At 37.5% G+C, this 26,509-nt stretch overlaps 1 long non-coding RNA gene across 2 annotated transcripts in view; it reads right to left on the reverse strand.

Moving 5' to 3' along the window:
* The window catches only part of LOC143438502 (uncharacterized), a 157,925-nt gene that overhangs the window by 14,315 nt on the left and 117,101 nt on the right, over nt 1–26,509 (reverse strand). Inside the window, exons 6-9 of one of the 2 annotated variants that reach the window (XR_013107292.1) lie at nt 13,420–15,360; nt 11,030–11,581; nt 10,691–10,734; nt 5,840–5,944 (exon numbers count right to left, since the gene is read on the reverse strand). This is a non-coding gene — a long non-coding RNA (uncharacterized LOC143438502). The remainder of the gene's footprint in view (nt 1–5,839; nt 5,945–10,690; nt 10,735–11,029; nt 11,582–13,419; nt 15,361–26,509) is intronic. The other variant, XR_013107293.1, reaches the window with a different exon arrangement.

Consider the following 26,509-nt stretch of genomic DNA (forward strand, 5'->3'; position numbering starts at 1 on the left):
AAGAGACCACCTCCAGTATATAAACAGAGCCACTCCTAACTTCAAAATTTTTGACACAGAATTGTTCCTGTCTAAAAGAAATGCAGGGACAGAAAAGGAGCAGACACTGAAAAAAAGGCCATCCAATGACCTGCCCAACTTGGGATCCATCCCATGAGGAGGCACCAAACACTGACACTATTACTGATGCCACGTTGTTTTTTGCAGACAGGAGCCTAGCATGGCTGTCCTCTGAGAGGCTCTACCAGCAGATGGCTGAGATAGTTGCAGATAGTTACAGCCAACCATTATTCTGAGGTCGAGGACCCCTATGGAAGAGTTATGGGAAGAACTGAAGGAGATGAAGGTGATTGCAACCCCATAGGAAGAACAACAGTATCAACTAACCCAGACCCAGCAAAGATCTCAGAGACTAAGCCACAAGCCCAAGAGCATACATTGGCTGGTCTTTGGCCCTCCAGCACATATATAGCAGAGGACTGCCTAGTCTGGCCTCAATGGGAGAGGATGAGACTAATCCTATAAAGACTTGATGCCCCAGAGAAGGGAGATGCTGAGGAAAATAAGGAAGGTTGAAGGGAGGGGAGGGAGCACCCTCTCTGAGCCAAAGGGGAAGGGTATGGGGTGAAGAACTCTGGAAGTGGGCACTGGAAGTGAGGGCAACATTTAAAATGTAAATAAATTTTAAAGATTAATAAAAAGAACAGGTAGTTAGGAGGAACGCTTCTGAAAATTTTCATAATGTACATCATGAGGACTGTAGCTGTTAACACTGCAACAGATATAGATACACACACACACAATAGTGTCCTTCCTATAACTGTGCACTTCTTTTGAGGCATTTGTTCTTTGTAAGTGAGAATGAGGTTGTCATTAGATTTTACTCCTCATTCTTGATTAATCCTCAGTCTGGGCTTCTGACACAGCAACAATAACATGAGAAATATTCTGATTTAGTCAAGGAAAGTGGCCCAAACTCAGGGAAATCCATCTGGTGGTTCATCATAAAATAAACAAGAATAAAACAAGCAAGAACACAGCTTGACCCAAGTATGAACACACTCATCTCTGTGTTCTCTGATATCATGGTGAACACGCTGTCATCCTTTTTCTCATGGACATTCACAAACAACATGACAAACCAAGATAGACTCAGAAACACTGTTTCTCCAATGCACAAAACACAGTTGCCTCAATGGCACTAATCAAGACTAACAGATTCGTGGAGAGAGAATCAATACATTCAGATTCACAGTGAACCAGTAACCAATACTGATATACCATAGCCAGGACACTGCCAGCATTCAAAATGCTTCCACCGTGCAAAAAGACCACTCTGCTCTAGGCTCTTATCTGAAATGTAATTGAATAATGTGATCATTTTTTTCTTAAGTATATTTGTCTCTAGTCACTGATTAACATTTAAGTTCCCATAGAAATTTTATTTTGACAATCATATCAAGGAAAATTCATAAGAAAATTAAAATAAAGCCTGAAGTACACTTGAAACTGTGAAGTACAAAATATTGAATCATCTTTTACTGCCATGTAATTCACAAGTTACTGTTCAGGCCTCTTCTAGGACTCTTTTGAAAGTTGAATTTTCTTAAGTACTTTCAGAATACAGCATTTATTTGAATAGTAGTGTTTTCCCTTGGTTATGGATTATGGTCTACATAAAAGTGCTTTGAAAACTAAAAAATGTTCCAATGCTAATTAAAGCACATAAACACCAGGCCAAGTGAGGCATGTGAAATTGCCATTTAATTCTAAGAACTGAGTACCTTCAAAAAGAACTAACTTATGCCACTAAATAGTGTATGATTGAGAGGTTGAGAGTCAAGGAATAAAAGATGAACACAAAATAAGGTGTATTTTCAGAGTTCAAAAAAGCCCACAGTTTTTCAGGAAAAAATATCTTCGATCATAATAACAAAGCATTGGGATGGAGAGATGGCTCAGTAGGTATGAACACTAGATAACTTCCAGAGAACCTGAGTGCAAATCCAAGCACCCACATGACAGCTAACAGATGTCTGTAACTCCACTTTCAGGGTATGTGACATCCTTTGAAGCCAACAGGCAAGCATGGGTGGTACACAGACATACACATGGCAGCAAAATTATTTGCAGAAAAATAAATAAATGTTATTTATTTTAAAACTAATAATAATAACAACAAAAAGACCATGGACACTGTGACCTATGACACAACAGATTGCTTATCCAACGGTTCTTTGTAAGGTTCAATTTGGGGTATTGCTTTGCATTTAAAAATGGAATTTCATATGTTTTAATTATACTATGTCTCTGCTAGACTTAGTACTAATACAAATTCATAAGGCTAGGTATCCCTTTAAAAGAGTTGGGATTTCAACCTTCAGTTCACTTACTGAAGTCACTATGTCTCTTGAAGAAGAACAAAATTAACCTCAAAATCCAAGGCCAACAATTAATTTTATAGGCTGCTCAACACCTACATGAAAGTTAGTCTGATTATAAATTGTATTTGCAGCCCTCCCTCTTGTGTATTTTCAGATTAAATTCCATTATAAATATGTCAAAGTTCAGAGTTGCTAAAACACTACATTTCAGTACAGCCAGTGGACCATAAAACCACTGCTAGACATGAATTGCCTTGTGCATTGCTAAAAAGCAGGAACCGTGTGGAAAGCAAAGATCCCACTCAGTCAGGAGAGGACTGTGAATATCAAGAAGAAAAATAGCTTACAAAAACAGATAAACGTCACAATGTTATCTTTCTATTTTGTGGTCCACTAAGTTGTAAGGTCCAAATTATAATTATTACAATCATTACAAATTTCAATGACTAGTGTTACCTTTTGTGGAATTACTGGGTGAATGTCTGTACTTTCTCCTTTCTAGTTGAGAAACTAGAAAACCAAGACATCCTTTCCCAGTTCACTTGCAACTAGACCTCTATATACAAGTTAGGCTCCATCCCATTAACCATACTCAAGCAACATGTGGAAGATAGAACTGAGGCAGAAAACTATCTACCTGTGATACTTGGGATGGCTGCTGCTGCTGCTTCCTGAGGCCACCATCATAGAAGTCTTACACTTTTCTACCAAAAGTTTCCATTATCCATTTTCCAGCTTCCTGATCACTCTGAAGCAGTCACCGCAGCAGCAGAGTTCTCATTTAACTTCCCTAGGTAATAGTTCTACTTGCCCATCCTCCATATTCCTCAGACAGCTTAGGAAGCAGCTAGAGCAGTTCTTTCTCTGGCATAGCTCTAATGAGAGTCCAACTGTAATACTTGTCCATCTGTCTGGACCCTTCCATTTCTAAGCTAAGCCCTAATTGCTTAGAACTTCTGTTCTAATAGAGTTCTTACTGATACCTTTCCATTTTGGTGCTGTGTGTTGTTTACAAAACAGTCTGTGTGTGATAAAGTCAGAGTGGCCTTGAATTACAAGGACTCACTGGTCTCATTATCATATTCTGGTCACCAATGCCGGTCTCACTGTCTGGTGTCTGAGTTGGTTAACTCACCCCTAGGCTCGGTTTCCTTATTTCTAGCGAAAGAATAAATAATTACCTCTAGAGACAGGTTAGATAAGAGTTTTAAGAGGCACAGACAATACACACTCCCGGTGTCAAGCTAGATTTAGTCTCAAAATGTAGTTCCCTTCTCTTTCTCATATCAGGTTATTTATATCAAAGTCATTTCACAAACGATAGACATTGAGGAAACTGTATCTTCCCCTTTTCTGTTTACATGGGTATCTTAGGAGTTTATTATAAAACAAATCTTAGTTCTTTTATGAATATATGAATCTGAATAACTAAACAAATTCAGATTACCATTATAGGAATTTGATTAATTAATAACAAAATGTATCACAACAAAATGATCAGATCTTATGCACTGAATAATATCTAATCCATACAATATCAAGGAAATGTAAAGGGAAAAGTATTGTAAAACTTCAACTTTTATAAATCCAGATACTAATGAGCATCCAAAGAAAAGCTGCTTACCCACTAGACTGGGAACTATAGAGAGCTGAACACGGGCACTTAGTGCATTTTTTCCAACACTTTCCAATAATCTTTGAGGTAGGTACTAAGTAACAAGAACCACAGATGGGGTTCAGCCACTTGTCATGACGTTGATAGTACGTGACTTGCTGGCCTCCATGAAGTTTGACCTTAACATGTATAACAGAGGATAATAAGAATGTCCTATAGAGCTCCTGTAAGAATCAGGCAATTTTGGTACTGTCATTCTCTTGATGGTCTATATACTCTGTAGTCTCTGGTTGCCAGTCCTAACAGATGACATTAGGTTGAGAAAAACAGTTTTCTAAATGCTGTTCTTTGCTGAATCTCACTGCACTCAAATCCTTCCAATTTGTTCTGGAAAAATACCAGGGCATGGCTTCTGTAATTTCTCCCTTCCTTTATGGCTTTAAACTCAATCGTGATTATCTCCATCAAGATGTCCAGCTGCCCTTAGATCTTCCACTATTCACCAGACAGAGCAAGATGAGCGTCTGTCTTTACTCATTTCTCTTAATTTTGGCACCAGGAATTTCCCATAGGAATGCAGCTCAGAAGTCTGTAAGAAACAGACCATATGAGCCAGTTGCTTTGATAACCAAAGTGTTTCTATCATTAAATGTCCATGTCCACAATTGGTTTACAAATGCCACCTCTGAACAGAACTGCACTCAGCTTTAAGTATTAAGAGGTGAATAAAAATAGCTGCATGTGATATCATATGCCTTCAATCCCAGGACTCCAAAAACAGAGGCAGGCAGATCTCTGTGAGTTCGAGGCCAGCTGATCTACATAGCAAACTCCAGGCCAGCCAGGGCTGCACAATGAGACCATGCCTCAAAAGGAGAAAGGTAGAGACAGCTAAGACTCAAGGATGCTCAGCGGTAGAGTGGTGTGCTTCGAATGCAGAGGGCTTAGGAGCAGTGCCAAGCAGTAAATTAAAAACAGAGTAATGAGATATTTCCCCTGGTCTCAAAAACTCCAGCTCGACCTTGATGTCGATCTCAATATATCTTCACTTCTCTTTGGTTGACATAAAAGTCAAAGCAAATGGGCCGAGCCACATTGTTTTTACTCTGCTTTAAGACATAATTTAAGAATTTTCTAGAACATTCTCTCTTCTGGTTTTGTCCTGTGATCCAGTATTTCTTTAGGTGCCATTTACCAAAGCTAAATGAAATTTGTTGCCCCAAAGCAGTGCTTTCCACACTTATTCTGGAAGCCCAGATCTCCCCTACCGGCTGGAGTACAGACTACATTTACTGAATCTCACAAGCTTATTTTCATTAGGGAAAACATTATAAAGTAAAAGTTCTATGGGATCGATATGGAGTGATGTAGGGATTATTACATGATTTAAAATGAAAGAGAAAAATCTACATAGCAATGTATGTATGAAAAATCTACATAGTTTCCCATCCAGATGTTACAGAAATTGACATTTCACAACTTTCACTCTTTTGGTTGACTTCCTTACCAAATTCTTTAAGAGCCCATAACATCATACTCATTTTATTTACACCAAAGAGTCAAAGTTTGTGTTCCTGCAATTGTTTCATTTCTATGGCTACTTTAGGTAAGATTTTTCTTCATTAGTTTTAGTAACACCGTCAACCCCTTATTGGTTGCCTAGCATGTAGTAAGTAAGGTCTTGTTCCATTCATGGCTTTATTTCTTATTCTGTACAACACCCCTAAGGACAGGTGTTATTACAACCATAATTTACAGACAAGAAGCTTAGGAAGAAGCTGAAGAAGGAGTGGCTCTGAGAAGAGATCAGCACAGGTCAAATCTCAGGCTCATTACTTACCAGCAGTGTGTCCTTGGAAAACTGACAGTTCCTAACCTGCACAGCAGGACCAACAGCATTGTCCTACCAGGCTTTGCAGGAATAAATAAGTGCCTGACAGTGAGTCTGAAATACAAAGGCCATAGAAAAATGGGAAAGGAAATTGTTGAATCTGATTGCTGAAACAGAGGCCAAGTGACCAGTGCATAAGATCTCCACAGCCTGAGTCATCTCTACTACAGTGGGATGATTTTATGAAATATATGCATGTCTCTATACCATACGTCCTTCCAAAACAAAATTGAATAAATACATATAAACCAGGAAGTTGTCAGTGTAATGATAACAATGAAAACTGAAAAATGAACTGATCTTTTAGAACAACTCATCTTCCTAGACTGCATCAAGGTCAGATAGGGATTGGGCAATAGAAGCCTCATTTCTCTTCCCTGGTTTCATGTGGCATAATCTGACACTCAGTCTGTTTCACTAGTTCCTGTCTATGCAGAGCTCTATGAGTCAGTGCCTAGGCCCAGGCTGAGTCACATTGGATAGGCAATGACGCAGCCTGAGACGCATGAGATAGCAATTAAAAATGACCTTTGATGGTAAATTCAGCATCATGAAACCCTGGCTCTATACCTCAAATTAGCAAGGGAGAAGCTGTCTGGTTCAAGAGAGAAAATGTATGTGTTAAGATTGACTATATAATTGATGTGAGGGGAAAAAACAACCAAGAAAGAGGTTCCTACTCATTCAGAGATTGGTGCTGAACATAAAATCCACACCGTACTTTTCAGATGTCCAGCTTGGCACAACAGAGAGCAGTTTATTTCACATGTAATCTTTTAAGTGTTTAATAGCCTCAATTTCTCTTTAATTGCTATTGTTTTTCTCTTATTTAGCAATTTATATCACACACACACACACCCAGGCCTATTCTTTTGTATCTGGCATTTTGTAAGAACTATCAAAATAGTCAAAAATAAATTTTAAGGAAAAGTTTCAATCCTCCTACTCTCTCCTATTACCTCCTACAGGTACACCAGGGCCAGTCTATCTTTTCATTATCAGTAAAAGGTTATTTTAACAAGATGATTTTCTTCGAGATACTAAGGTGATATTATAATATTCCCTAATATTATTCCTCAGCCCTGAGCAGGTCTAACAATCCAGCTTCCAAAACTAGAAGACGGAAGTAGAAATCAACAACTAGCTTTCCCTTTTACTGAACATTCTGTTTCTGGAAGATGAAAACCTTTCCTTGTGTAGAAAATGCCAGTTGGTTCTGACAAACACTTGTGAAACTTCTGTCTTCTTGAAAATAGCAAATATCTAAAAATTCACAACATTTTTCACAGATTATAAGAAATTAGCTGGAATAGGTGTGCTCTCAAAGGCCAAACTTCCTGGACTCCCAGCAGCGCTTCCCCAGTCGGCTGTCAGGAGCATTTATGGGAGCCTGCCAATTCCTCATGTACCAGCTCTGAGTCACAGCTTCCAACCTCCACGCTTCCTCTCTCAGAAAAGTGCATCCGTCTGAACTTGCCTTGCAGCCATCTTCAGATTTCTCTTCTCTCATCACTTACACCCAGTTTGTGTTGGAAGCTCCCAGCTCCTTGTGTCAATAGCTCTTATCTTTGTCTCTATCTATGTCTTATACATAGGTGGCTCTTCGACATGGCTCACCTGACCTACTTGAAGGAAGTGGGGTTCAGTGGCCTCCCTGCTGCCTCTACATCCTTTATGTGGTTCCAGCATTGTCTGTCTAAAACAGACACTTCTATCTGCCTACAGAATGGTGTCTTGGTATCCTGATAGCCTACTTCTTCCCTGGTTTCCTCTCATAGTGTCCTTCTTGGCATCATATGTTCTTGCCACACAGGGAAAAAAACTCTATTGCCAAGCATGCTTCATGAACCCTAATCTCTGATCCTTAGATCATGGTGTTCCATTGTTCTGAAATACTTAGCCCATGGACTTCCTGACCAGAGCACTCTCTCCTCCCATGCCTCTCTAACTTTCTGAAATTATTATTACTCCTCCTCTGCTTATAACCCAAGATAAGCATTGTATGGTCATTTTCACAAAGAGTATTAGCAAATGTTTTCCCTTCTTTAGGGTCTTCTAATAATTTTGTAATACTGAACTAAACACTCGCACTGTGGAGTACAAGGCCCTGTATATCTTGGCACCCACCTGCATCTGCAGAGACAGAAGAATGCTCTCCTCACTGTTTTCACACAGGCTTACTTTCACTCTTCAAAGCCCTCAGTGCATGCCTAACTCCTGGCCCTTGCCCCAGATACTCCTCTTTTTTGGAGTACATAGCCTTAGAAGCACCCTGAATCAGAAGTAGCCTCTACCAACTTCCCACACAGACTTCCCTCCACCAACTTCCCTCTGCCCTTTCTTTTGAATACTTCTCCATGACTAAAATTTCTTTATGTGTGTATTAATGCCTATTGTCTGTCTCTATACAGCAGCATATAAGCTCACCTGATGGCAGTTGCTTATTATTTTATTAATCACTGAACATCCGAGCCCAGCCTCTTTGACTTACGCTTATTAGAGAAACTACATAAAAAAAAAAAAAAACAGTTTTTATTGCATTATCTTGAATTTCAGTTAAGTTCTATATATGCAAAGTTTATATATATATATACCCTTCTCCCTAGACTGAAATCTTCTTAAAACCTTAATTGATTATATTGATATTTTTTATAGTAACTGTCATTTCAGATTGGTCTTAGAAAAACTTGCCAATTAGAATTGAACTAAATAACTACCCTAAACTATACATTATTTATCTCCCCAAGCTAATGGGCAGTGGATCTAGAAAAAACTGTCCCAAGACTCAGGTCTTCCACTCACAAGTTGTGTGACCCCATACTAACTTCTCAAAACCTTATATATAATAAAAATATCTCTTCTTAATCCCAAGATAGTAGTGAAGATTAAATGAAGTTAGTTACATTTTTTTCCTTTTCCAACCAAAACTACTCAAAGGCAAAGAAAATAATTGCTGCTGCATGCATACAATTAATAATTGGTATAAGTTATTGAGTACCTACTATGTGGCAGTTGTTGTAATAGCCACTTTTTTATATTCTATCTTATTTAAATTGATTCCCTAAGACAACCAGGTAAGACTATAAATTATTACATTAGTTATCTTTCTATTCTATGAGAAAACATGATCAAGGCAACTTATCAAAGCAAAAGTTGATTTGGGGTTTACAATTCCAAAGGAATGAGAGTTCTTCACCATCAAAATAAGAAAGCCTAACTGTGAGCAGGCATAGCTACTGGAGTTGGAAGCTGAGAGTTGGGGGCTCAATCTTAAACCGAAAACAAGAAGAGACAACAATCTGGAAACACTGTGTGGCTTTTGAAACCTCAAAAGTGACAAGCTTCCTCCAAGGCCGCACCTCATAAGCCTCCCCAAACAGCCAACAACTGAGATCCAAGAATCCGAGTACCCAAGAAGATGGATCATTGAAATCACCATAGTAGGTAAGCTTATTGTATATAAGGAGTAATAATTTTGAAAAGTCCAGTCATCTTCTCATGGGGCAAGTGTCTATGAATTGAAGTCTGCTATGATATTTATTCATCAGTGTTAATGATCCATTTCTTTCTTGAGAATCCATGGGATCTTCTGAAAGGCCAAGAAATGGAAGATTTTAGCGTCTGTTCTTCCCATTCATAAATCTAAGAAAACCAAGAAGCAAGCCCATGACTTTGGTCAGATTATCTTGGGAGTTAATGAGAATGACAGTGGAAAGTTTGTCTTTCCTAGTGTTGGTTCATATGCAACACTGTCCTGCAGTATGCTACTTCTGAGAATTTCTGAAGCTGCCTTTCTATTCCAAGTCTGGTTCTCCAGTCCTTAGTTCAAAACAGTAGGAACCTGGAGAGCCTCCCAATCAGTTGCCTCTGTCATTAAACCAGTCTGTTTCTGTTGCTAGCCTAAGCACAACACCAACTAATACAATATATTAAAAAAAAATGAATCTGATTAACTAATAAATTCACACAAAAAGTGAAAAAAATAAAAATAAACAGTACACTCATGATTATGTAGTCCTTATTCACAAAGTAGAATGTAAAATTGTAAATAATAGGTTAAGAGCCACATTAAAACAAATCACAATGAAGAAATATCACAAAATAGTGAATCATCATTGGATAAATGAATAGCCCAACCTGTAAATGTTAGAGGAGCATAGACGAGAAACAGAAGAAATTAGAAAGATCTAAAATCCCCTACCTCAATCAATAGCTATTCCTGGGTAAGTCCCTGATATTATCGCCTAATTCAAACTTGAACAATGAGATGAATGCAGTTTCCCCTTTCCCATACACAAAGAATGAGGCATAAAAATGGCTCTGCACCTAGGTTGCAAGCTACTCTACTACTGGACTCTGAAACTCAACACTAACATGTTACAGAAAGACAGAACTCCCCCACAAAAGTTCTGATAGCTTATATTGGATGACCAGCTAAATCACTACGAACATATGAACCAAAGGTTGCAAAATCATTCCAAAGAACTACCTTACCCAAGATAGTAGCAAGAAAGCCTTGAAAAGAGCTAATTAGCTAGGTCTTGAAATATAGATGAGTTTACAAAGGAAGAGATAAAAGAGGTGCATTTTAGGAAGATTGGTCAATAGAAGTAAATAATGAAAGACAAGAGTATAAACAAAACCAACACAGTGTGTAAGGTCTGATGTGTGAGACAGGCAAGAGGAACAAGGATGAGATCCAGAGGGATGCATAAATGGGCTGTGGGAAGTATGGTTTGTGATAATTCTACAAATAATGAGATAGAAAATCCTCCTTGATCAGATCTAAATCATGCTTACCCTTGTAGTCTTGAGGGACATCTATTCCTCTCAAAATATATGAGCTGAAAACCAAAAGGGGATATGATATAGAGGATATTAAGCAGTTTAAGAAATGACTAAGGTGGCTGCATAGAGGTCTATCTACCTATAAACTCAAAAATGGTGTTATGCCTCATACACTTGAAAAGTAATCTAAATTTCAAAATGTGTAAAAACCTATAATGCCTCTGCTAGATTGAAAGCACCATAAGAGTAGGTCCATGCACATGTGCATCTGGTTACTTTTATAACCATGTACATGGTTAATGATCAACAGAATTAATGTAACATAAGTCACTGCATCGATTTCATACTTACCATTCATTTCATAAGGTAGGTGTTTCCGTTTCTTTCTTATACCAGTATATTATTTAGTTAATGACATATTGATAAGGAAATATATGTAATCAAATTATTTCTTAAATATTTATTAAGAATAAATGACTCAGGGCTATAGAGATGGCTCAGTGATTAAGAGCATGTACTGGAAAGAAACTTGGTTCGCAGTACCTAAATAGGTGGCTCATGGCCACTTTAACTCCAGCTCCAAGAGACCCAGCATCTCTGGCCCTCATGAGCACCTGCACTGATGTGTACACGTGCTCACATATAGATACATACACATCATTAAAGATAAAATAAATATTTTAAAAATAAATGGTTCAAATTCTAGAAAATAGAATTTAAAGTATACTCATAAAACTTGGTTCGTAAAAATTAGAATTACCTTCCCAGAAAGGCTGCAAATTTGCTATATCAAAGATGTCAGATATTAGTTTAAATGAAAACTGCCTTCTACAATGAAGGGAGATGGACACATTGAGTTTCAACAAATTAGACTATAATTTCTCTTGTAAAATGTGATGTTTCCTAGAAAAAGAAAGAAAAAGCATCCTTAATGCCTGGCTTCCTTTGCTATAGTGACACCTACTGTTATTGACAATGCTTTGTTTCTAAGAAAGAAAACTGGAAATAATTATTTTAAACTCTAATAAAAAAAGGTTATTACTATACTTTTATTTTAGTATTTTAGCATGTACTACACTGTTTATAACAAGTATATAGTTTATGCATAGATGAAATATGGATCTGATGAAATATTATCAAGTGGAAGTAGAATTGCCCTTAAATAACTGGCTTAAGTTGGTCTTCTTATGGGACTCCTAACAGTGCTGTCTCTGACTCTTTTGCCTGCTTTTGGATGTTTTTTTCTCATACTGGGTTGCAACTTGATATGGGTATCAACTTGATATGCCTTGTTTGGTTGTTTTCCATGTGAGGCCTGCCCTTTTTATGAAGAGAATCAGAGGAAAAATAAATGAAGGGACAAAAGGAAAGGGGGATGAAGTCAGGATGCAATAAATTTTAAAAATTAAAAAAAAAATGGCTTAATCAAATAATCAGTTCCAGGTCTCTATAAACGCACACACACACACACACACACACACACACAAGACTTTATGATAGAGGGCAAACAGGGAAATTTCAGGCTCTACATCATAAGAACACACTTCTGCATCATTCTACAGAAAAATCTACAAGTCCACAATGTAATTAAGTCAACAAATAGACACTGCTGATACCATGCTTGTTCTGAGTTAACCTTCAATCTGGATATCATTCAGATTGCAGATCTGAAAAACTGCAAAACTCAAGGACCTTAGTGTATTCAAGCCTATAGGAGCTATAAGGTCAATGACAGTGGGCAAAAAGAGAAACCTCTCCTAACATAGGGAGAGGAGATTAAAGGCAAAAGTCACCAACATCATAAACAGAGACAAAGCTAGCCACCTCACCAGAGGAGGAAGACTAAACCGTAGAATGATACTGTTTTCTTACCCTGTATACACTGCTGGCTAAAGATGAAATAGAAGGTGGGTTTTTCAGAATAATTAACCTGATTATCTGAGTAAAGTACATTTTTAACTTTCAATGCTTGCCTCTGTTTATTGCTTTTGTGACAAGTAATATGGACCAAACTCCAAAATGTTCAAACTAACCTTGAATAGGATGGTATTAAAGATGTCACTGCACTTATTTTTTTGTGTTTATTAAGGGAAAGTCAAATGAGACACTGAGCTAATGTCATGGGCCTAAGAAATTTATGTTTACATACATCTCAAGAATACAAGAATCTCTTCTGCTTCCAAAGCTCTCTAGAAATCAAAGTATCAGTAATTAGAAAACATTCTTCTTTTTATTGTGATTTTACTGGAGTAAATATGATCATCTATAACTAAATGGCATTATATTCATGAACTAATATAAGCAGAAAATACAGGGGAAAAAACTGTATAGAAACCATAAAGGAAAAGCAACCTATTGACCTGAAAATATCTTCACCTAAAGGTGAATGATAGAGCACAAAATTTACCAATGTAAGCTCTGATGAAACCAAAATGGAAACGAATCTCTCTGCCACAAAAGGTGAAGAGTCAAAGAATCTTGGGGGGGGGGGGGGGAGGGAGAGAACAGACCACATACCTGTCAATCTCATTATTCATTTAGAATTTGTTTTTATAGGCAAATGCAATGTGTCTGTTAGTGACTAAAAAGTACAACCAGGAAATAAAACAATGGAAAAAGTTTACTACTTGCAGAAGATAAGGATCCCTGAAAGGTCATTTCAAAGCAATTTACCCAAACAAGAAAAGCAAGAGACTTTTATTGGCATCATTCATATGCATACAGGGCAGACTCATACTCACGTGTAAAGGCACACTCATTCATGAGCATGTCTGGCTGGATTTCTTCCTCTTTATGTCTCACAGCTGCAAACAAGAATACCTGTAGGACAAGTTTCGAAGACACAGAATTCCCTTCTGTTATCTTTTTCAGAGGCATCTATACACTGACTCACAGTCATTTAAAAGACCACAACTTTTTTTTAAATGTTTATGCTCCAAGTTAGAATGGGCTACATCATTTATTACCTTTTAGAATAGTGACACTTTATGAACATGAGTGTAGGGCCATCCACCATCCAGATGATGGACAACCTACCAACTTTCATACTTCCAAAGAAAGAAAGAAGGAAGGAAGGAAGGAAGGAAGGAAGGAAGGAAGGAAGGAAGGAAGGAAGGAAAGAAGGAAGGAAAGAAGGAAGTGAAGGAAAGAAAGAAAGAAAGAAAGAAAGAAAGAAAGAAAGAAAGAAAGAAAGAAACAAAGGAAAAAGGAAAGAAAGAAAAGAAAGAAAAACTCCCTCTCTCCCAACCGCTGTCAACTGCTGGCAATATTTCTTCAATTAAAGGTGAAGCTTCATGGCTTCCCCTGTAGAGCTCACCTTCACTTAATTTTACTCTTTGCATGAACATAATCTCTCTTACTTTCCTGATACTTGCCTCGTCACCTTTGTAAAGCTTGAAACTTCCTGAAAAAAGAAACTTTTTATTTTTTAGTACTTTATTAAATAGCCTGTAATTTGAGCTCTATGTGGTAGACATATTTTCTTTCTGCTTGTTACATCTGCACATTTATTGAGTGAATGGTTGTACTTTCTCACTTACAGTCTAGAATTTCACAGTAGATTGAAAGCCTGAGTCAACAATGTATACATTAATAGTAGAGGTAAGCTTTACTACTCCACATATTTTTGAAAATACCCTAAGCCTAATTTCTGTCTTAATGGCTTAGCAGTCTGACCCCTAGCAATAGCACCTAAGATAGGATGGGTTACTGAAAGAATTCAAGCACCCTGACCACACCAGTTTGTACATAATATAAGGGAATCACAATGGCTGCCACAGTTTCTGATCACAGTGTACAGTTTAACAAAGGAAAAATCAAACAAAAATTTGTTAATGTGTATTCTTCATACATGAGAAGGAAGCATCAGGCAATGAATAGTTCTCAGAAGTGAGTGAAATCCCAGCTTAGACAGCATCTTTAATAAAGAACAATGAATTTTAGAAAAGAAATGAGCTGCAGGAAAAGGACCATAAGTCTCTAGAAGTGGCAATTTGATCTGTGGAGTGAGGCGGTAGAGAGGGTGAGAGGTTCTCATGCATCACAGGCTAGCTTTGTATTCTCTATGCAGCTCAAGAATGATGGGGAACTTCTGACCCTCCTGTCTCCGTTTCCTGATTGCTGGATGGCAGACATCTATCACCAAACACTGTATTTCTATGGTAATGGAACCTGAATCCAGCGCTTCATACATGCTAAACAAGCACTCTTCCAACTAACTGAACTACATCCCCAACCTTAAATGTGTCATTATGGGGTGGGGCAAATAAGTGGGAGGGACACCCTGATTGTTGAAGCTTCTCAATGCCAGTTCCTCCATCACTATATTCAGATGATAAGGGTCTAAAGTTGTCTTTAGAGGACAGTATTTCTGGGATGTAGGAGAGATTATCTTTTATCTTTGTAAATATGTACTCTATTTTAGACAAATACGGAGGAGAGAGGGGTCCTTTACATCTGTTCCTTTTAAATGTCTTCCACTCAACAATTCGTCAGATTTGGGGGTGGCATAAAAGCCAAATTATGTCCATTAAGATTCATTCCCAGGACGTTGTCTGGAGCTCTCAGTCAATGCATTCTTTGGGAACTGTAAAAGCAGACTATAACTTCAAAGGATACAGACATCAGTTTTGCTTCTGCATCAGAAGTGGCTGCCAGAAAAATAATCCAACAAGAAAGGAAAGCTGAGAGGAAGAAAGATACACTTGGTGACCATTTAATTCCTTGTTTCTAAGAATGCCAAACACTTAAACCTTTTAACTACCCAGGAATAAAACACAGTCAAACTCTTATTTAAGCTAGTTGGGTTGGATTTCTCTGCCTCTCAACACAGACAGTCACGAGTAATGAATATGAGTGGCACTGTGGGAGTCTTCATCCGTGTATCTGCAAAGCAGTCCCGATTGCTGCTTGTGTGGAAGGAACCAATTGCTGCAAAAATTAGAAAACAAATGAGTTGCATTAGAGTTTTTCATATATATTATGTGTTCCAATGACTACAGAGACTCATGGTATTGCCTACCGAAGGTAAATTCACAAGACAGAACAGCAGAGTTCAGCTTGTAGGACATACCACTGACATGCACAGTATGCAATGGAGAAACATTCCACTGTCAGATCTTCCCACAAGAGGGCAATCATCACATGAGAAATCTAAAATTAGTTTTGCACCAGAAGGGAGAAGCCATAGAGACTTGGACTGTCAAGAGCATAGTGTCAAAAGAATCCTTCAGAGGAAACAGAACTCTGAGCAGCACAGAGGGAAAGAGACAGAGTTAGGTTGAAATATGAAAAAGCAGTGAGAATGAGATATGGGTGCATTTTAGAACTACTGCACCTGCACCATAGTCCATCCATGACAACTGATGATTATATGCTAGTATGATTAACTGGGAAGATTATAAACATCAGAAATTTATTTCATATGGATTCTGAAAAGTCCAAATTCAAAGAAGATTCCTTTTTTAATAAAGGTGTACGTCCTGGCTCACCAATGGCATCTCCTGCTATGTCCACAGCATGGTAAAAGAACAAACATGCTCCTTTGATCCTCTTGTAGAGACACTAATCCCACTGGGGAAAACTGTACCATCATGTCTAATCAGCTCTTAAATGTCAGTACTACCCACCCACACTTTCACACTGGGGTTTGATTTCAACATAAAGATCTGGGGAAGGAAATAACTATTCTGACCACAGCAAGCCCAAACACAGATCCTCTCATAGAGACTCTAGCCTGACTTGCCGGACCAGCAGCATATCTATGACATAACAAAAACTCTACCCAATATATTTTACCCAGAAGTAATTTACCCAACTAATAAATCAAAGTAGGTTCAGACACCCTCTTGAAATATATAGTCCTACTTCTAAACTTAGAAAAAAAATAATAAAGCTTCAAAGAGTTACACGGTGACTTGAAAAGGATTAACCCAGGTAATGGCTAACAGGTGAGCACAGTATGCAGTCCTTCATACTATTCAACATATAAAGGGTCATGGTATTAATCATCTTTTTAATCACCCAAACACTGATGAGTTTTATGTACGAAGTAATTATTTGAGCACCTGTCAGTGGAAAGATGAATATATTTTCATATCATGTACAAAGCTAACTGAAGTAAATACAAGTGTACGTGAGCAAAATAATCTGTAGATAAGTGTAAGTAGATAAATACTGTTCCAGAAAAAAAAAAAACCTGGCACACCAGAGCAACAAAAAATGTGAAACAGATAATCTTAACAACAAAGAATTGGAGTTTTTTCCAATGAGAACAGATGGAACTCCCAGACTCACTGGGTTTCTGTAATCTACCCTAGAAACTCCCAGTCTCCAGGGTGCCTCTCTAGTTCCATCAGAGAAAAGCATACCTAGCTTTCATTTGTGTGCTAGTCAAAAGTCCACCATGGCATTCTCCTCTGTGAAATGATCCATTTTAAATTTCTTGTCTACCTCCATTAATACCCCAATAGCCAAAATAAAAATAGCCAAAATTTATTCCAAAATGTTTTGGCTACCTCCATTATTACCCCAATAGCCGAAATACAACCTTAAAACCTACCTCTGTATGTCTAACCCAAAGCCTGGAACTAAGCAGGTGAAGCATGAGAAAATATAAAAATGACAAATATTCATACCCCTGTACAGGTTCAGTATCCTGTCCCAATGGCTATGTTTTGGTGAACTTTAATATTATTCTAATAGTTGCTTGTGAACTCAGCTCACATTGCTTCCAAAGAAAGTAAATTGGTTGCTCTAAAATGTATTAACATTAAAATTTCTTGTAATTCAGAAAATACCATCATCTTGGAGATTTCAAATACATCTGCTTTATGTTCCTTATAGTGGGAGCTAACGCATGGATGAATAAGAAACAGTTTTTTGTGCTTTCAACATCTTCTCATATATTTAGTGAAAGTTAATTTCTGAACTACATGCTTAGCTGGAGATGGCAAAGCTATTCTACTGCTAAATGTTGAAGAGCTCACCCTGTGGCAGCAGTGCACTGTCTGGTGATATTTTCAGTGTTTTCCTCTCCCTATGATTACCTCATTGACTCAACTAATGGACCAAAATGTTTTCAAAATATGAAATGTTATTAAGCAGGGTTCGGCAGAAAGTTGATTTATATAAACGAATAGCATAAGGATTCACAACTCACTATAACATCAACAGTGCTCTTTCTGTAATATTCCCTTTACCTCGAATTCTATTCAATGGCAAAGGCAATAGAAAACCGAGAGGTGAGTGTGGGCTGAGAGTGTGTTTGCAGAACTGCTGATAAAGAACCATGAATGCACAGGGCACGAGCCTTGTACCTGCTGAGCCTGAACTTGGCTTCATCACTAGCAGCTCTGCCTTAGGTCTTATCACCCTAAATTAGTGTCATTAAATGAAAACGGAGAATAAGGACTGTAATGCCAACAATCAGTTAAAGTAGACAGTAGATGTTAAATGGTACATGCTTTAAGCTCATACTATTATCATGTTACCTCTGATTATGAAGAAAAGTTAGATTTGAGATGTGAATCTCCATAGAGCATCCTGACATATAATTGAAATGATAAGGGTTACCCCTCATTCATCCCACCAGCACACTAAAGACACATGATTCTTGTGATGGTCAGTAAACACAAAAGAACATTAAAAGATGAAACAGGCCTCGCACTGAGATATATACTAAAGAAGTAAAATGATCAGCTTGTAGATGTTTGTTTGTTTGTTTGTTTGTTTGTTTTTTCAGCTCAAAAATGTAGAATACAGTATTAAGTCCAAGACTAACTCAACTATGCAGAAAAGGAGGTGGAAGGACTACAAAAGCCAGTGGGAATGGAAGACACTAAGGAAATGAGGTCTTCCAGTCATAACAAGGCTGATGCACCTATGAACAAACATAAGACTGTGGTGGTGTATATAATGACTTCACAGTACAAAGGCCTTCACACGTCCAAATCAGCTAGGATCCTAGCAGTGAGAAAAGAAGTGGACACAAGCCCCCATCCCTAATCCAGAAGCTATCTCCAAGTGTCAATCACTCAAAAAAGAAAAATCAGTTTCCTCCAGTCTCACTGGACATATAAACCACATTTAAAGGCTCCATGTCCAGCAGAAGATGGTCAACACAAAATAAACTCAGTGATATTTTGGGAATATTTTTTTGTCTCACCATGCCTTGTTTGCTCATTTTTAAATACTACTTGACTTCTATGTATTATATTTTGTGATTTTGTGGTTTTATTAGTTTTATGGCTTTGTAGGGGAACGTGTCTCTGCATGTGTATGTGTGTTTGTTTTATTTTGTTTTTCCAATTCACTTGCTTTTCATTGCTCATTTTCTGAAAAGAAAGACTGCAGAATTGGGTAGGGCTGTGGGGCTGTGGGCTGTGAGAAGCAGCAGGGTGCTTGGTCGAGCATAAACCTGGAACACTGGACCCTTATTGGACAGCATGAGTTCGGCTCTGCTCCTGGTCCTGGTTCTTTTCCTTTAGCTTCAGCCCTCCACAACTCCCACAGAGAGGTCTATGGCCATCAGTCATGAGGAACAGGGTTCAGGCCCTAGAGAGATTTACATACTAATGAGATGCCTGAAGGCCAGAGGGCGGAGCCAATTAAGCATTCTTTCCCAGCCCCTCCCCTCTTTCTGCTTCCCTATTTAACTCAGGTCTGCCCTGAGTTTCAAGGGGGTGCTCATTCAGACTCAACCATCATCTGTCATGCCAATAAAGCCGTTTTGGAAACCCAAGGACTTTCTTGTGTCATTGGGGCTGCAGATGAGGAACCGTGGTGAAGTCCTTTAATGAGCTGCTGTAGCCACAGGCACCATACCTAACTTCCTGCCTGGAAGAACTTTCAGCATTCTCAGCCAACTAACCACATTTGGGGTAAAACCTGGGATGAAATTAAGAAGTGAAACAGTGATCAGAATATATTGTATGAAAGAAATTATTTTTAATTTTAAAGGACTAACTCAAAATACGTTCTTGGAATTTATTTCTTGAACTAAAACAGAATTATACATGTATGCCTATGTGTATCTATTGTCCCATGTTTTATTCTGTCACAGTTTTAACAATTTCATCTTTTTCACACTAGAAACATAGATCCTATCACAGCAGAAGCCCAAGTAGGTATGCCAAATTTACCAAATATATATTTTATGGGAAAAAAAATCATGCAATTTATTTACAAAAAGAAAAAAATACAAAGAAGCAATAATGTGAACTGAAATTACATGACCTATGTCATTGCCCAAGCACAGTGGGAACAGGATCCATCTTTTTTGTATATTTTTATTAATTCCTAATTTTGTTCATTTTTTGAAGATGCAGTACAATCTTTTCACACAAGTATACAACTTATAATAATTAGATCAGGAGAATATACACGTCTATTTCCTTGAACATTTCATGTCTATGTGTTTGGAACTGTTTTCTTCTTGTTGTCTAGTTATTCCAAAATACATCAAGGATTTTTTTTTTTTTAGCCAAGAGTTCCCCTTCTTTGCAACAGAAGGCCAGAACTAATTTCTCCTCTTGACATCTCTTATCTAACTCTTTCCACTTCCCATGTCCCTTCCATTATCAAGCTCTCCTGATAACTGGTCTGCTTTGCTCTTCAAATAAAACCACAGGAAATCCACATAAATTTAAATTTCAGATACATATGAAGGTTTTCTTTTTTAGTTGGATTCCACACATGAATAGACATCAGGGTTTTCTGTTAGAAGGAAAATGTGCTCAACATCAAATGAAGAAGACTGGAGCAGTCCCGGAGCTAAACTCCCTGGTAGCAGGGATGATGAAGTCTGAAAACATACAACTTATTGAGACTTCTCAAAAGGAAGCCAAGAAGTTAGAGTCCATGCCACCATAGAGTCCATGGATGGAGTTTTCAGTGACAAGACTGAACATTGCATATAGCTTTATAAGACCACAAAACATCAAAGAACTTCAAGATCTTCCTTACTGGTACAGAGCAGGTCTCAGTGAATGACCTTTATTTAATAATTGGCAACAAATGCATGGTTGCATCTTCCAATTCATTCTTTTCTCAAAGTAAATGCCAGCGTTGTCGGTGCAATACATTCTCAAAAGTTGCCACATGTTAAAGAAAAAAAAAAAATACCCTTAAATCCACTGCCTGTTCTCAGATCTTTAAGGATCTTAAAAGTAATTTTCCTATCTGGATCTAAGCTGCTTTGTGTCCCTGCTGTTGTATGACTTGAATTTTTCAAAATCGTTTTGCCTGGCCCTTTAATAATCTAAGTGTCTGTACAGATGTCAAGCTTAAGCATTTGGAATTGAGATTAAACTCCCTGAATGCTCTTGGCATTAGTGAGTGCTGTCATTCCCATCAGTGTTCAGCATGAACGCTATTGGATAAATGCCATCACATTAAAAAAAAAATAGATGAAAGTATTGCAGCCACTGAATGGCATGTGAGAAGTGGGCCTGCAATACTGACAGAGCTTGAAGTGCAGTCTCACTCCCTACAACAGAGTATATAGCGCACCTGAAATTGGACCCCATGTAGTGACTAAGAATTCCAATTTTCTCAGTTTTATAGAGTTCTGTATTATGTTTGAGAGCTCTTTTTCACACCACTGGCTTGTTTCATAATGCTAACAAAGTACCAAAGTGAGAAAATGTCATGAGAAGAAAAGAAAGAAAGGAATGCAAAAGTGTACGTAAGCTTTCAAGCACATAAAGCATGATTTCCTAGGGGAAATTACCATTTTTCATATTGTTATGACAGTGTTAGTGTACTGAATCTGCAAATTTTGGCTCTTCCCCATACACAGATTTAAAAAGTTCATTTAAGGATATGCCTTGGGAAGAGTAAGCTAGGGAGGCAGTGCAATGCTGATGAACCTGTCTAAGGACTCCATGCATGTGGCTACATCTTACCCTACTCCACACTTCCAACATCTGACATTTAAAGCTAAGATTTTTCCCATTCACAGAAGGGACGTTTTTCCAAGCCAGGTAAACTGAGGTAATGGCAAGACTGAGGCATATAGCCAGGCTCACTGGTCAATGCCCCCATTGTCTTTCTGGTAGCACTCATCCAAAGTGGAGAAGTGAATTGTCTGTTCTGCTTCTAAAAATCAGACTCCAGCTCACTGTCTTTAATTTTGTTATTGTTCCTCTCAATAAAGCTCATGATTCCTGCTTCCTCGTACCACCTGCTTCTATTAAATTATTGCAAGTAATGTCTGTTGTACAAGGGCCCATCCCTGAGAAGCTTACACACACCACAAAGCAGCATTATTCCCGAGGACTTGTTCAAAGGTAACAGGAATGAGGGTCTTTAGTCCACCTTTCTGCCTTCTCTTGTTCTACCACCTTTTTTCCTGCTTTGTTTGGCCAAATCACCATTTCTGTTACACACTTTTCTGTTTTTCTCTCCTCCCAATTCACAACTGTTCTTTTTTGTTGTGTGTAGCCATTTATCAAACTGATTAATTACTGGTAGCTACTCCTCTGACTTGGCCTCAGAGTCCTATCTTGTGAGGTGTTCTCAGAGGTAACCCTGAGGAGAATTTTCTATGATCACCTGGTTTTACCCTTTTAGTCTTATCCTTCTGCTCCCCAAAGACTGGAATGAACACTCGTTATAAGATTTTTAACAATAATGGCTCATAAGTACAAGGACTCAAATCCCATTTTCAGTTCTGATGTAGAGAGAACTATAGATTTAAAGTCAATAATAAAATCCTGACTTCAGCACTCATCTTATGCAAAATACCTTATGCCAGATTTTCTGAAACTTCCTGATCATCATCTGAAAGATGGGGTTACCAATGCTGTAACTATAACAAGAGTGATAAAGAAAAGATGTAGGTTGGGTGTTTCAGAGTTCTAGGCATAGAACTGGATTTTCTAATTTCAAAACACACTTCATTGCAAAATTTGCTATCTTGCCATCTTCTCTAAAAGAACCTGTGTATGAAAAGTTATTATTGTCCATCTACAAAATATGCTTCTATTTTCTTCTCAGGTGAATTATTCTGACCAGCTTACTGAGGTTCTAAGTGCAATCAATAAGGAAAATAACTCTGTATGTCAAATCATTGTTCCAGTGGAAATAATGTGAATTTGGGAAATTGCTAGGTTGTCTAGGGATCTTGCTTTTATGTTATGAATGTCATCAAAATAAGTATACAAATAAAAAGTGACTCATTGTTAAACAATAAAGATAGTTTATGTAAAAAGAAGCCACTTGTTGTTGCCTATGTATGTGTTTACATGATTTTCTGAAGGTTCTAAATTCACATGCAGATGCAAACTCACTATCTCACACACAGCTTTTACAGCCCCATCTGTGCCATGCAAAGAAAGATAAAGGTAAAGTCATTTGGTAAGTCATGCTTCCACAGAAACTCAGGCCAAAAAGTACATCAACCTTAACATGTAATAATGATACAGTGATTGGCTACACTGTTCTGCTGCCAAAATATTACCTTCCTGTAGTCCTTTCAAATGCTTAAGGGAGTCCTGGGTGTCTGGGTTCTGAGCACTTGTCACCAATGACAGATGATGCCTTCAGGACTTGGGGATGAGCCAGGAACTATGCACCATATTCCTTACTAAGAAGTTGTTCCCAGAAACACATTTTAGGAGGAGGGCTTCTTAAAGTGGCACTGATCCAAAATACATTGTGATCGTTACTTATTTATGCTAATAACTGTAACAACCATATACATTGTGCCATAAATGTTTATGTTTTATAAAGTGACTTCCATTAGCTCTCAATCTCATCATGGCTATTTTAAAGCTTACTTGATAGTACTGTAAAAATTAGACCAACAATAATAACAACTTCCATTATTGATCATGTTCTGCATATCAGACATCCTTTAACATAATCTTTGCAACATCCCCATGCTTAGGAGCTGTTGTTGCTTTCACTTTACAGATGATAAAAAAGAGACTTGTAGATAGCTAGTCTTTAGAGATAGAAATGAAATTAAATTTACTTGTATTGAACAATTATTAATCAAAATACAAGTGTCCTTTGGATGCTTTATACAGCCAATTTATCCTCAAATATTCAAATAAGGGTTAAACTTGAAATGGGCTCAGAGACTAAAATCTGTGTAAATGAGTGTTTGATGTTACAGCAATTGGAAATGGAGGACCTATACCAGTCTACTCACATCTTACATTTGTTAGCATTGTAATAATCATTGTAATATATTCAATGGTCAGATTTAATCTACATGCAGTGTAGTTTTCATCAAGAAAAGATCCCAAATGCCCATCTATGAAACTTATTTTGATGACATTCATAACATAAAAGTAAGATCCCCAGACAACCAAGGAATTTCACAAATCCAGTTTATTTCCATTAAAACAATGATGTACCATACAGCACTTGGAGACAAAGGCAGGAGTATATCTGAATGTGAGGCCAGCCTGATCTACAGAGTAAATTCCAGAACATCCAGGAATACACAGACAATCCCTGGCTCAGAATAAAAAAAATTTAAAAAATAAAAGGTTTGGTTCTCAGCAGGAATACCCCTTAGGAATGGGTCTACTGGACAGATTTAGGTCCTTAGAGTTCCTAAAGAGAAGATTTGATGAAGGTATCTTTATCTCTCTTTGCATGAACAGGCATTTTTTTTTATCTCCTGCCTTTGCCATGGTGTCCCTGTGGTGTCTTAGCCCCAGACTAAAGAATCAACTGGTCATGAACTAAAGCTTCCAAAACTATGACATAAGACCAATGTTTTCTCCTCAAGTTGATAATCTTAGGTACGTGTTACTATAGCAGAAAACTAAGTCAATAGGCAATGTGAAAACTTTTAATCTCAGATTGATCTAAAGGAACCTTCAGCTATAGAATAATTTTCAAGCATTCTTCCTTGTGTATAAATACTCTATGCAAGGAGTGTGAAACTAAAGTATTTCTTACTATAGCACTTGACCGGGTCCCAGAGTTAAAAGATAAATTACTGAAAATATTATGCACTTGAGACACAGAGCTCAGAAGACCTAAGCTGGACCCTCTTGAAGGTCTCCTTTCTTAGAACTAGTTATCAAGGTAGCACAAGGTGCTATGCAAGTTTTCAAATGAAAAACAACCAACAAGACTAGCTAGATACGATGCCTACAAATAACAGCAACTCCCAGCATGGCATGATAACCCTAAAGGTTCAGAACTAGCACACACACCTTGGTTGTAACCAACAGCTCTCTAATTGGACTTCCTATCCACTTGACAAGAGGGAAATCATGCCTGGAGCTGTTAACCTAGGCAACTACCCAGGGCTAATGAAGTTATGAATCTGGAAGGAGAACCTTCAACTCTCACCTCACTTAACCCATATAATCTCTGACTATATTCTAAATATTCATCCTTATAACTATGAGTAAATGTTGTCCTCACTCCTCAGCAAGGAAACTTCTCTATGAAATAGATGGAGACCATTACAGAAAACTATAATCAATTAAACTATCGAGTCATAGATCCCAATCCCAAAGGATACATCTACAACACAACTCCTGTGTTTCCAGCTCATGGAATTTTGCAGAAGAAGAGAAAGAACAATTTTAAGAGCCAGAGGATCTAGGAATTTGTTATTATGCTGGTCCTTCTAATAATATCAGACACTACATCCATGGAGTCTTACCAACATGGCTACTGAATTATGAATTGAACAAGGATGACACTGATAGACATACTAACATGAGGTAATTTCATGAGAGTTCAACCCAAGGCAAAAAACAAGGAATGCTGAGAGTGAGAAAAATAGTCTTCCCCAGGGAAGAGCACACCAATTGGTTATGCAAAATCAAATGCTCAGTCCTGAAAACATACAAGTAACATTATACAGAATTGACAGGTTGTATTTTTATTATTAGAAAATATATAGTCAATTATATTATGTGTAGTCTTATACATTCAATTAATGGAAAATAGGTCAATAATTTAGATGACAACAGGGACACATGGCATTCTTAGAAGGAAAAAAAGAAGGGGAAATGGTATAATTATATTATAAACTCAAAACTATTTAAAAACATAAAATGAATTATTTTATTATGATTAGATCATGATTAGAACCAACTGCTAAAGTTCACTTAATAGAAAAACCAAGGATAGTATAAAATATCATTTGCAGAAAATACAAATTGACTCATAAATAAAAATGATTTCACTATTCAACAACATTTACAGGGAAGTGAGCAGATCAATATCTGCCCCCCTGTACCAGCTTTAAGGAGACATGGGAGCAGTCAGGGTGGAGAGGGAGAAGCTGAAAAAGCAGTTAACTTGTATGATGTGCTTGTGATGTTCCACACTTTACTCGAAATACATTCATTTCTTCTAAAAACATCAAAAAGCAAGACAAAATAATCCTTGGAGTCAAACAGCCAAATTCATTATTTAAAATAAGTGTGTGCAAATACACTAATAAAGACATTGCAATTAACTTGCTACTATCTATGTGATTCAAGAATATAAAGAAAGTCAAGGAGGTTAGTCAGTATTCAGAACTTCACAAAATATTTACAGTAGCATACAAAAGCAAATATAATGTATTTTATCCCAACATGTCTCTGTGAACCAGCAATTGTATATGGCTGATACAATTTATAAGTAGCTCCTTATTTTTAACATGGCCAGGTATTTATTTTATATGGTTTCAACATAAATAACATCATTTTTCCATAATAGAAGTCAGCAGAGGCCCTGGCATATTTCCTGAGGTTACTGGTTGCTGGCATGAGGATTGTGTAAACAAAACCAGGTTTGGGAATTTATCAAACTAAAAAAAAAAATAAATAAAAATAAAAAAAATAAAAAAAAAAACCTAAAGGAACC

Source organism: Arvicanthis niloticus, chromosome 25 (assembly GCF_011762505.2).
Source record: "Arvicanthis niloticus isolate mArvNil1 chromosome 25, mArvNil1.pat.X, whole genome shotgun sequence".
NCBI lineage: Eukaryota > Metazoa > Chordata > Mammalia > Rodentia > Muridae > Arvicanthis > Arvicanthis niloticus.